This window comes from Ailuropoda melanoleuca, chromosome 6 (assembly GCF_002007445.2).
Source record: "Ailuropoda melanoleuca isolate Jingjing chromosome 6, ASM200744v2, whole genome shotgun sequence".
Taxonomy (NCBI): Eukaryota; Metazoa; Chordata; class Mammalia; order Carnivora; family Ursidae; genus Ailuropoda; species Ailuropoda melanoleuca.
The window spans coordinates 49,071,698-49,082,671 of record NC_048223.1 but is presented as its reverse complement, the minus strand read 5'-3'; the positions used below and the strand labels follow the sequence as shown (position 1 = coordinate 49,082,671).

The 10,974-nt window shown below is 37.7% G+C and overlaps 1 long non-coding RNA gene across 1 annotated transcript; it reads right to left on the bottom strand.

The window, feature by feature from the left end:
* Positions 1-2,540: 2,540 nt before the first annotated feature.
* On the bottom strand, positions 2,541-6,174 carry LOC117802660. Its single transcript, XR_004626064.1, has 3 exons — positions 6,046-6,174; positions 3,194-3,393; positions 2,541-3,055 (listed from the first exon to the last, which is right to left on the bottom strand). It is a non-coding gene; the product is annotated as an uncharacterized LOC117802660 (long non-coding RNA).
* Positions 6,175-10,974: the final 4,800 nt, after the last annotated feature.

The following is a 10,974-nucleotide window of genomic DNA, read 5'->3' as shown; positions in this document are numbered from 1 at the left end:
CATAGGTTTGATGTTGGGGTTTTTTTGGTTTTTTTTTTTTAATATATTTGATGGAGCCAGCGGGTGGGGACACAAGCAGGGGGAGGCACAGAGGGAGAGAGAATCTTAATCTTAAGCAGGCTTCATGCCCAGCATGTAGCCAGACAAGAGGCTCGATCTTATGACCCCGAGATCATGACCTGAGCCAAACTCAGGAGTCCACTGCTCAACCAACTGAGTTACCCAGGTGCTCCTAATGTGAGTTTCAACTGAAATCAATATGTTTGTTGTGGTGTTTGGCATATAATCTATGTTCTAGAAATGTTAGTTATTATGACTTCATTATATCATATTGGACTATCCTGTAAGAAGTCAGTGTATCACAATGATGTTAATGTCCTGGCAGCCGTTGAGTCCATGCTTTGTAATCATCTTTCCATTTCTGGTAGTGGTTGTGTGGCACACATTTACTCAAAAACAGCTTGGATCTGTGAATTATTCTTTGCCCCTGTACAAATCACATTGGCCAACTGTTTGCATAACCTCCACATCTCAGTCCCTGGACACGATGCAGTTTTGTTTCTGGAACATGGGTCTGCAGGAGGCTCACCTTCACACCGTCACGCAGGAACCTGTGCTCTTTCTGTCTGGTGGCTCCCCAAGCTCCTCTAAAGTCTGGAGTCTTCCACTGGTTCTCTGCATTTCTCTGTCCAAGCGGGAGGGGGAAGACAGCACACATGATCGTGCCAGTTTTTGAAAGGCCAGGCCTGGGAGCCACATTTATAGCTTCTGGCAACTTTCCCATGCTGTGAAGACTGAAATGTAGCCAAGCCATGAGCCTGTGGGAGAAGACAAAAGGAGTTTGCGGAGCATGGCCAAAATAGGCCTGGGGCATGCTGATGCCTGTGAGAGCAGCCGAGGGTCTGTCTGCACAGCCTCGTTACAGCTCATTTACCTGAGCCTTGTTAATTTGCTGTGCATGTCATCCCTTATGTGGGTGAGGGAACTGAGAACATAAGTGAATCCCTCAAGGTTGCCTATTTGACAAGGACATAAGCACATTTTTTTCCTAGGCGCTATGAACCTAAATGCAAGGTTCTCAATTTTGTGTACACATAGGAACTGTGGCTAGATTCATTGATTACTGTTTCATTACTATTTCATTGAAAAAGTGTTTAAATCAATGAAGTTAACTAACCCGCCAGTTATTGAAAAGGCTTCTTTTGTTTTTAATATTTTCAAAATTCAACTTTTATTCTACATCATTATTTTTGGAGACAACATTTCCCCAATCCAGTATTTTGCAGATTATACTTCACTGCTTTTTATTGATTCATAATGCCTTTGCTTTCTGAATAAAATTTTAGTATGTTTAGCAAAACATCACATTTTTCTAAACCTCATTCGTTGTGTAAATGTTCAGAATGTCTTAATAGTTCTTTTAAACTCAGAGCTTATGTAAATAGTATCTTTCTTGAGTCTTTTTGCAGCGGGAATACTGTGCCCTAAGTTTCACCATTAATGAGTTTTAGGTAAATGTTTTGTATATTTGAAAAATTTTCAGAGTTATTAAGTAAAAATTAGATTATAAATGTTCATATTTGAAATGTACAAGCGATGATTTTTTTAAATGGCAGCTGGATATTTTTGTATGAATTATCTCAGTGATACTTTTATTTATTTTTAAAAAGATTTATTTATTTTAGAGAGAGATAGCACAAGCAGGGGGAAGGGCAGGAGAAGAGGAAGAGTCTCTAGAAGATTCCACACTGAGCACGGAGCCCCACACAGGGCTTGATCTCACAACCCTGAAGTCATGACCCTGAGCCCAAACCAACAGTTGGATGCTTACCTGACTGAGCCATCTGGGTGCCCCATCTTAGTGATACTTTTAATAAACTTGGAAATTGCTGAGTAAAACCCTGTAGAAGTTATTTTAGCCTTTACTTTTCCTTTTGTTAGCATTGGGTAATCCTAGGAAATTTGCTTTTAGCTAATATACATTTACTGTATTTTTATTAAAGACTCCTAAGAAAAGGCCAGTAAATCAAACTCAATCGCATATTAGAATTAACATATATTTCCAAAGCCAGTTAAAATTTCATATTGAAATCTCACAATAAACTTCCAGTTCGTGCCTTGGGACGTGTCATCATCCTGATTCTCTGACCTACAATTAGGGAATAATCTCAGGAAACAAAGTTATTAAAGTTTAGGAATTTTCCTAAGTGATTTCTGTAGTTTTTATGCTTTTCTGTAGAGTAGGAAAGAAGAAATAGCCATAGAAATGAGGGAATGTGAAAATACTCTCGGCACTTTCTGCTCTTTAAAAATCTAACTATGTGGTCATCAAAGTTAAAACAGCTCTTCAGTGTTGTGAGTACATTTTTAAATTACACTGACTTTTTAAATGAAGAGGTAGAGTGTTTCAAGAGGGAGATCTTAGTTACCACCTTACATTCTGCAAAGAGGTAATAAAGGTTGAAGATCAGAGTCTTTTGTACAGACTGGCCATTGGCAGCTGACCATCTCCGAAGCTTACATGTTCCAGTATCATCCAGAGGTACCAGGGTTGTGGGGTAAAATACAGGACACTTAGTTACATTTGAATTTCAGGTGAATTACGCATATTTTTTGGTATAAATATGTGCTGACAATTATTTGTTGTTTATCTGAACTTCAAATGTGACTGGGAACCCTATAAATTTGTTTGTTATATTTAGCAGCCCTACAATATATTGACCTCTCATTCTTGATCTTAGCTTTCAAATTTTGGAGTCAGGGAGTGACTGACCTAGTTTAGGTGATGTGCCCGTTTTGGGCTTCCCGGTCAGTTTCCTGCATTGTTTTGCACAGCAGCTGGCCTGAGGGTGGGCGTGTAGGACAGGACTGGGTGCATGAACAGCTAAGCAGATCTGGACTTAGGTGTACACAGAAGACAGCAGAATCCTCAGGATGGGTTCTGAGCTCTGTTCTCTAGCTTGTTGTTAAGGCCAGGTCCCGTTTGTCTTCCTGAATTTTCTAAGATCCCTTAGCATCCTTAAATTAATGACTTAAGCTAGTTCAGGATAGATACCTGTAATTTGCAACAAAAAAAAAAACTACATTATTTTAATGGTAATTTCAGATACTGCAGAAGAACATATTGCAGCAATGTCTGCCTGGTTACAGTGTTCATTATTTTGTTTTAAAATAACAGAACCTCAGAGCTTACCAGTGCTCCCAGTAGACCCCTGCTCTGTCCAATCAGATTTGAGATCTGTCAGTGCATCCTTGGAGGGGAAAACAGCTGGACCCTACGCACATGTGGCAAAAGCACGGAAAGGTAGAAGTCCTGCTCCTCTCTCGTAGAAGATACGGTGTCCTCTTTACCCAGCACAAGAGCATGTTTCACTTTTCTGACCAAAATCGGTACTATTGAAAAGAAATACATTCAGATAGATGAATATATTCTATGCACAATATTTGGAAACCAGTATCTTGTATAATATACTGCTCTGCATGTTTTCTAGATGTAAATCATGTGGTAGCTACTCACTGAGTTTGTGATGTATGGAAATTGCTATATGGTATGAATATTTTTTAAGCTTTGCCTTTTATACAGCTCATGAAATTTAAAATCTTGGTCCTTGCCACAGGGTAGATCATTTCCCTAGAATATCAGAAAGAGTAAGTACATTTTTCTGGGCTCTGACATAGAACCATAATTCACAGAGCTAGAGATGAGAGAGTTGGTCTTTGTAGACACTTTACATTTAATGCTTGGTTACATGAAATTACGTGCTTCAAAATTGCATCTATAACATGCTATTATGGATAATGTATGGTTTGGGTGTTGTTTACACGAGTGAAATAAAGAAAACTCTCTCCATCCTGCTGATTATCGCAGGTAAGAAGAAATAGTTAGAAGCACAGGCATACTGTAAGCTTTTTGTAACTGGTGCTGTTAAGATGTCCATTTAAAACCAGTGACTTAGATTTTTACTATAAAATTGAATCTAGTGGTTGGGCTTTACCAAAAGTTAAATGCATGGAATTGTCAGTTGTTTTTAAAGTACTGTTCTAGTAGGAGTGGAGACATTAGATATGTTCACTTTGAAATTTTTGCTAATAGTGAGGATTCACCGTAAAGCATATAGACTTTCACAGTGTAAATATGAGTGCTCTAAAAGTAATTTTTTAAAGTTGTGTTCCATAAAAGCCAAAATTCCAGATTGCAAAGCCTCACATTTCAAACTTAAATTCCAAACCCTATAATGGGTTACATTATGAGCGACACATTTATATTTCTTTCTAAATTAAATACACCCAAGGCAGCTTAATGGCCATAAAGTGGCTAATTTTCAATAATCAGCAGCAAATTCTCTGTATCTGTCTGTATTACACAGTTTCTCTAAAAACACAGCTCAATCCACCCTTTTAATCTTCCAAACATAAATATTTTAATGAAATAAAAAAAATTTAGTCCCCAATTTAAATTAAGGTATCAGCAAACTTTTTTTTTTCACCTTAAAAAGGTGAATTTGTTTGTTTCTCAGTGTTCTTTGGCTAGTGGATTGACCTCAGTTCTGATTTATTCATCCTTCACTCAGGCAAATATGCTCTGGGCCAGGTTGTGATTGAATATATGAAGGATAGAAAAAATCCAAGCAGAAAGCTTTTTCTGTAGTATCTGAAGGTGGTGATGGTATTGGCATTTAAAAATGTGTCATGTATATTAACTATTAATCTAAGCAATATACTTGAAATCTAAACTGTAGTTTAAATTGGCAGAGAGAGGTAATTAGAAAGCTAGGTGAAGAGCTGGGAAATTCCTAAAGGTCAAAGCCAACGCTTGACATCTAGAGGATTAACAATACAGGAAGATTTTGAGATAGAATAGGGAAAAAAAAAAGTGACCAGAATCATTGGGTTTTGGCTGGCCAAGAAGCAGTGCCAACGCATATGGCTGTATCTGTGACATTTTTGTTGTTGTTGTTGTTGTTGTTTTTCTTAATTCCAGGGCTTTGGAACATTCTAATACTTTTAAACCCTTTTCTCCTTATAAGCCATTAAAAAAATAGTATATACTTAAAGCTCCAAGGATATTGTATTGCTGTGTTATACAGACCATGTTTATTGTGATGAGTTTAGATAAATCAACATAACCTGTGTTGTTATTCTTCATTCTTCCACATTTCCTCAAAGAGGACTATTTAGTATTTCTCGTGACATGGGTCTACAGATATCAGCTCTGTGGTTTCAAGATAACATCCCATATTCTTCTAGCTCCATTTCCGTGGAGAAACCAGCCATCAGTCCATTTGGAGTTCTTTGGGAAGTAATACATGTATTGTTTTGGTTGCATTAATTCTTTTCTGTCTTTGATATTCAGCAATTTTGTACGGTATTTATGATTTTCATATTCATCTTTTGATACATAATACTTCTTGAATCTGTAAGTTAGCATCTCTAAAATGTAATAGTTAATATCTCTTAAAATTTAGCTTTTACTTCACAGTTAATATCTTTCAATAATTTTTAAAAATTGTCAGAAATATGCCTTATTCCTTTCTTTTTTCCTTAATATACGACAGACCATTTTTCCCATGTCACTGTGTCCATGCTGCTTTTGACTTTATTTTTATCTTTTTAAAAAATGTTTTTATTGAAAACAAAAGTCTTTATATTTTATCTTATCTTTGATATATTTTATATCTTGGTTTACCTTCCAGTTTAAAAAGCCTCTTTTTAGTTGTGTATAATTTGCTGATCATCTCATCCATTATTTCTAGAATTTCCGTCTCAGGCTTTTACATAATTTCTCCATCTTGTCTTTTTAATCCTGAGGCCCTCAGTCCTATAATCTCAAGGAACTGGATTCAGCCCACAACCCTGGGAGCTTTGGGAGGACCCTGGCCCTCAGGGGAGATGGCTGTCACCTGGATTCCACCTATGAGATCCTGAGTAGAGGACCCATCCCAGTGGTACCCAGACTTCTAATCTGTGGAAACTTTGAGATGATCTATGCATGTTTGTTGAAGTGGCTACACAGCATTAGACTCATAGCACAGCAATTTGACTCACCAAGGCAAAATTAAATAAAATTAGGAGGTATTGAAATTGTTTAACTCTTATCAAGCCAGCCAGGCACCTTGAAGGAGTATTCACATTGTGTGAGAGTTGCTGCTTGCAAAGACAGGTTCCTTCTTCGGTGGCCACGGTAGCTTGTGGGAGACCGTTTTGTCACCATCCATCCAGAGGCAGAGCTTTTTTCCACACACATTCCATAGCGCCACCTATCAATGAGGAGGACCAAGGCTAACTATTCTAAGACAAGTGGAAGGAAAGGTTATTGGGTTTTATAGATAAGGAAATTCAAGATTTCAGAGCTGTTGCAAATTCCTAATTTCTTTTTTTTTTCTTTTAAAGATTTTATTTATTTGACAGAGAGAGAGACAGCCAGCGAGAGAGGGAACACAAGCAAATTCCTAATTTCTTAAGAGCTGGGGGGAAAAGGAAATAAAGGAAAGCTCAGATTGAATAACCTGGCTCTTAAAAGGGAAATACTGAATATTCTCCCAGATCTAACTCAAGTTACCCTTAGCAAAGATCTTTTTCTCATCTCAGCAAAGTGCTTGTAATCAACAGCTTTCCACTTCTAGGCCGTATCTTCTCTTTCTAGAGGTTAAAATATCTTTCAAGTCAAATCTATGGCTTTTGAAACATTGTTGCCTGAACTTTCTGTCTTGGGCTCTCATTTAGTCGAATTAAGTTACCCATGTAACTTGTTTTCTTTGGCACTTCTGGTAGAAGTCACTGGTGAGACTTTTCCCAGGTGTTACAGCAGCCTCTGTCTCGCTGTGTTTCACAGTGTCTTGTATTTTTGGGAAGGGGCATAAATTGAGAATGAAGGTGGTGATCAGTGCTACTCTTGAGAATAGGTGTTACCTGCGAGATTCGAAACAGGAAGAAAACTCGACTTGACATCTGTATAAATAGAATACCAATGAAATCACTCAAATCTGAAGAGCTAATACTTCAAAGCTGCAAAGGATCTGCATTTCTAGGAAGAGCGCCTACTGTGCGTTTGCTGTCCTTAAAGTCTGTAATTTCTACCATTTGCATCTCAGCCAACTTACTCATGAAATCTGTTGTTTATTAGTAAAAATAAGCTTGGAGAATCTGCCTTTACAACAAATGAGCATTTGATCAAACCAGCTCTTCATTCTGCAAAAGCTTTCAAGGGTCAACTCAAACTCATGCATCAATGTAAAATGATTGAATAAATAGATGCTAATATTAGTAGTTGGACGTGATTCCAGAGAATCTCACGTTTTTCTTGACATCCTGTTAAAGAGAGGTGGCTGCAACAGGTGTCTGCAGCAGAATGTCATCTTCCATTAGGAGAAAAAATTGAATGCAGATTCATTAACAGGGACATTGAAGGTATTTAATGTTGGCATTAAAATCCAAATAAGGAAATCCCCAACTGCCTCAAAGTCAAAGTAATCAGCCTCTCCGTGAGAAAGCAAGGTAGCTAATTGCACCTGTAATAAAATGAGTCATATGTCCCTAGCTCATCCTTGACAGTTTCAGGCAATAGGAAGGAAATTTGAACTAAAACAGAGAATTAAAAACAAATAACAAAATACAATGTTGTCACTTGAATTAAACTACCTCTTTTAAAAATCAATGCTTTTTGCATCCGTTGGATGCAGTTAAGCCTGGAACTAATGAGAGGTGTGTGTGTGTGTGTGTGTGTGTGAGAGAGAGAGAGATAGAGAGAGAGAGAGAGAGAAAGGGTGCATTTTTTAAATGGGAGTTGTATGGAGGAACCTAAAATGTTATGTGCCTCTTGTTCAAGTATTTATGTGTGACTTAAATGATAAGAAATTCATATGTGCAATTTATATTGCATGAGAATGCTCAGAATAAATTTTAAGCTTTGTAGAAGTGTGCGGAACAAGAACCTCATTTACTCGGTAACTAATACCAATTACGTGAAAATGATTTTTTCTGGTCCTCTTTTCCTGAAAATATTGTGATAACTAAAGAAAACATGTTTTTGGCGAAACTCTTTCTACAAAGTATCTCTGGAAATGGTGATTGTAGTGGTTCAGGCTGAAGGTTTTCAATCCTGCGGCTGATGTCGGGTGATGAGCAGAGTTGAACCAGCTTGTCGCAGGTGAAGACGTGAAAAGGCGCAGAGACACCAGAGTGAGAAATCTCAGCTTTCCGCTGTGTGGAAGCCATCCAGTGCACAAACACAGCTTTCCCCACTTCTTTTGTTAAATATTTCAGGCTTGGTGTATGTCAGGGATGGAATAGTCATAAGGGGAAATAAGGTTTTTTTCATAATCATGAAATGGAATAGTCATAAGGGGAAATAAGGTTTTTCATAATCAAATAGCCCTTTAAAATCCCATAATTGTAAGTGGTTCATGCTCAGTATAGAACCTTTTAACCTTCTATACAGTGTTACACATCATTTGAAACCACTCTGAGCTGAATTCCATTAAAAACATTGGCCATCATCTTTTTATATGTATCTCTTTAAAAATTACATTTGCTTTTCATCTCAATCATATTTGTATCTGTTTTTGACAGATATCCTCTCTTCCTTCAGTTAACAATTTGAAGTTTATTCTTCAGTACTTCTGCCATTCTCACACACACACACACTCATGCACGCTTTTATTGATTGTTCTTTTTGTTGTAATTACCAGTGTTTCACAAAAATAGGATCAGAGATACAATTTTTTGCTTCTTGCTTTGGTCATTTAATGATTTTTCTTGTTGTTAAAATCTTCAGTTTGCCTATTCCTTGCTGCTACAACTCAGTCTTTTACAGTTTAGGTATCATTGGACTTGTCGGGGTTATGTGTATTGTGTTCTGGATTGCAAAATTTCCACCTTCTAATGTCTGCATTTTCTAGTTAGTCCTTTAAAATAATCTGTTTGTTATTTTTCCTTAATGTCTCTTTTGTCCTTGTTAGTTCTATACTTTTAAAATGTATGTAGCTGATAATTTCACACATATTTGTTTAATAGGCTGAGGCAGATTGTTCTGATATTTTGTGGTCTTTTTTTTTTTTTGAGTATTCTAATTCCTGAAATTGTAGAATCTTCTTACTCTTATCATGATGTATTGTTTCTTTTTGTGTTGTAAGATTTTACGCTATGATGTAATTTCTAAGGACACATTGATTTTTATTTGTTCATAAAATCCTTTTGGCTTCTGTTTTTGAAGTGTCACTCCAGAACAGGTTTGAATTTGATTTTGTCAGAGGACGTTGCATGTTTGGGACAACTTTTTAAAATAAATTTTGACTTCCATTTTCTTTATAATAAGTAAGAAATTTGGACTCCAAACTCTGTGAAGTACAGTTTCAGTTTTCCATAAGATAGTTGTATTTTTTTTCTAGTCAAGTCCAAGACAAACATTAAATACATTAAATGTATTGTATACTTTCAAGTTACTTACTTATTCCTTCTTTGACTAGAATTGTATCCCTTCAAGTGGCTTTAATTTTTTTTCACAGCGGTTTAAGCTCTAACTCCCAGTGTTCTGTGGGCCTAAGGAGGCCTGGGGTCTCACTCCTTAGGGAGGTGGGTGTTAATATCTAACCCCCTGACTGTGGCTGAATCCAGAATTCTTTCATGGCTGTGGAAACATCATCTCACACATCGATTACTTTCTCATTATACTCTAATTCTGGTACATGAAGATTTTTGTTTGTTTCTTGCACATCCAGTTGTAACTTTTAAAAATAAGTAAAAACCACTGTTACTTTTCATTCAGCATCTATATCCTTATGAATTTTTTGAGAGAGGTTTTCAGTGCAGCCTAGTTTATGGAATTACTGAGAATGGAGGTCCACTTCTAATTCCGAGGGCTGCACAAAATCTTTGATTTTAATCTTTCGCTTAGTGATGTGAATTTGTTCATTTTCACAGTTTTCTGGAGGTTCCTCACTGCTGTTTTGGAGCCCAGTGTCCTGCCAGGCATGGTAGCTACAGAGATCCCTTGCACCCTGCGGCAAGCGGCGGAGTCTGCTCCAACGTGGTAAGTCAGCACTGGCTCTGAGCTGCTCTTTCTTTGTGATGAGTTCCTTTATCAGCCAACTGCTATGGATTTGTAGTTTGGTATCTGGTTTTGTGATCTGTTCCCCTTTGTCTTGCATTTTTGGTGGAATCAGGCATTCCTTTTCATCCCTTTTGCTCTGTTTCATATTAGTTTTGTTTTGTGCTGTTTAAGAGTGTTTGTTGTAGGAAAAATACAAGGGAGAACATGGGCGGAGGCCCTCTCAGTCACAGGCTGGACACAGACTGTCCATTTGGACAAACTGCTGAGTCGTCAATAAAACCAGACAAGGTTTTCCTTCCTTCTTGAGTTTCTGGCCGGAGATCTTGGCTTTGACCTAGAGAGCTTTCTCTCTGGTGTTTTGCCTGCTGGGCAGAATGGAGATTGCCGAGTCCATGTTCAGAGGAGGCCATCCATAAGACTGGGGACCCGAGACACAGGGGTACAAGCATTATATTCCTTTCTATGGTTGCCAGCTCTCATGGGGTCTTCTAAGTGTAAATCTTATCGTCTTCCAGGAAAAACTTCTGTGTGTGTACAGTACTAACTCTAGCACTTATCTTTCTAAATGGCATAACTTCACTAAGGATGATTGAGGGCTTCAGTGGCCACTCTGGGGAACATGTGACTTGAACAAAATTGTTCACCTGACAAGTGCCCTCAAAAAATAAAAGAATAATATTTATCAGGACCAGTGGGGCAGCAGTTTTCACTGGTATGAGAGGCCTCCGCATGAAACTCTGAATCAAAAATTCTTTTAGTAAAAGATTCCCTGCCCAAAGCTAATGAGCAGTTAGCAAACTAGACACTTTTCCTAATGAACCTTCCCCAACCTTGTCCTCCAGCTGCCCCTCTGTACCTAGCTCTCTCTTTGCCGCCTGCAGCTTTTCCCCCCTGATCTCTGTGTTGTGCCTCAGGAGTCTTTTACC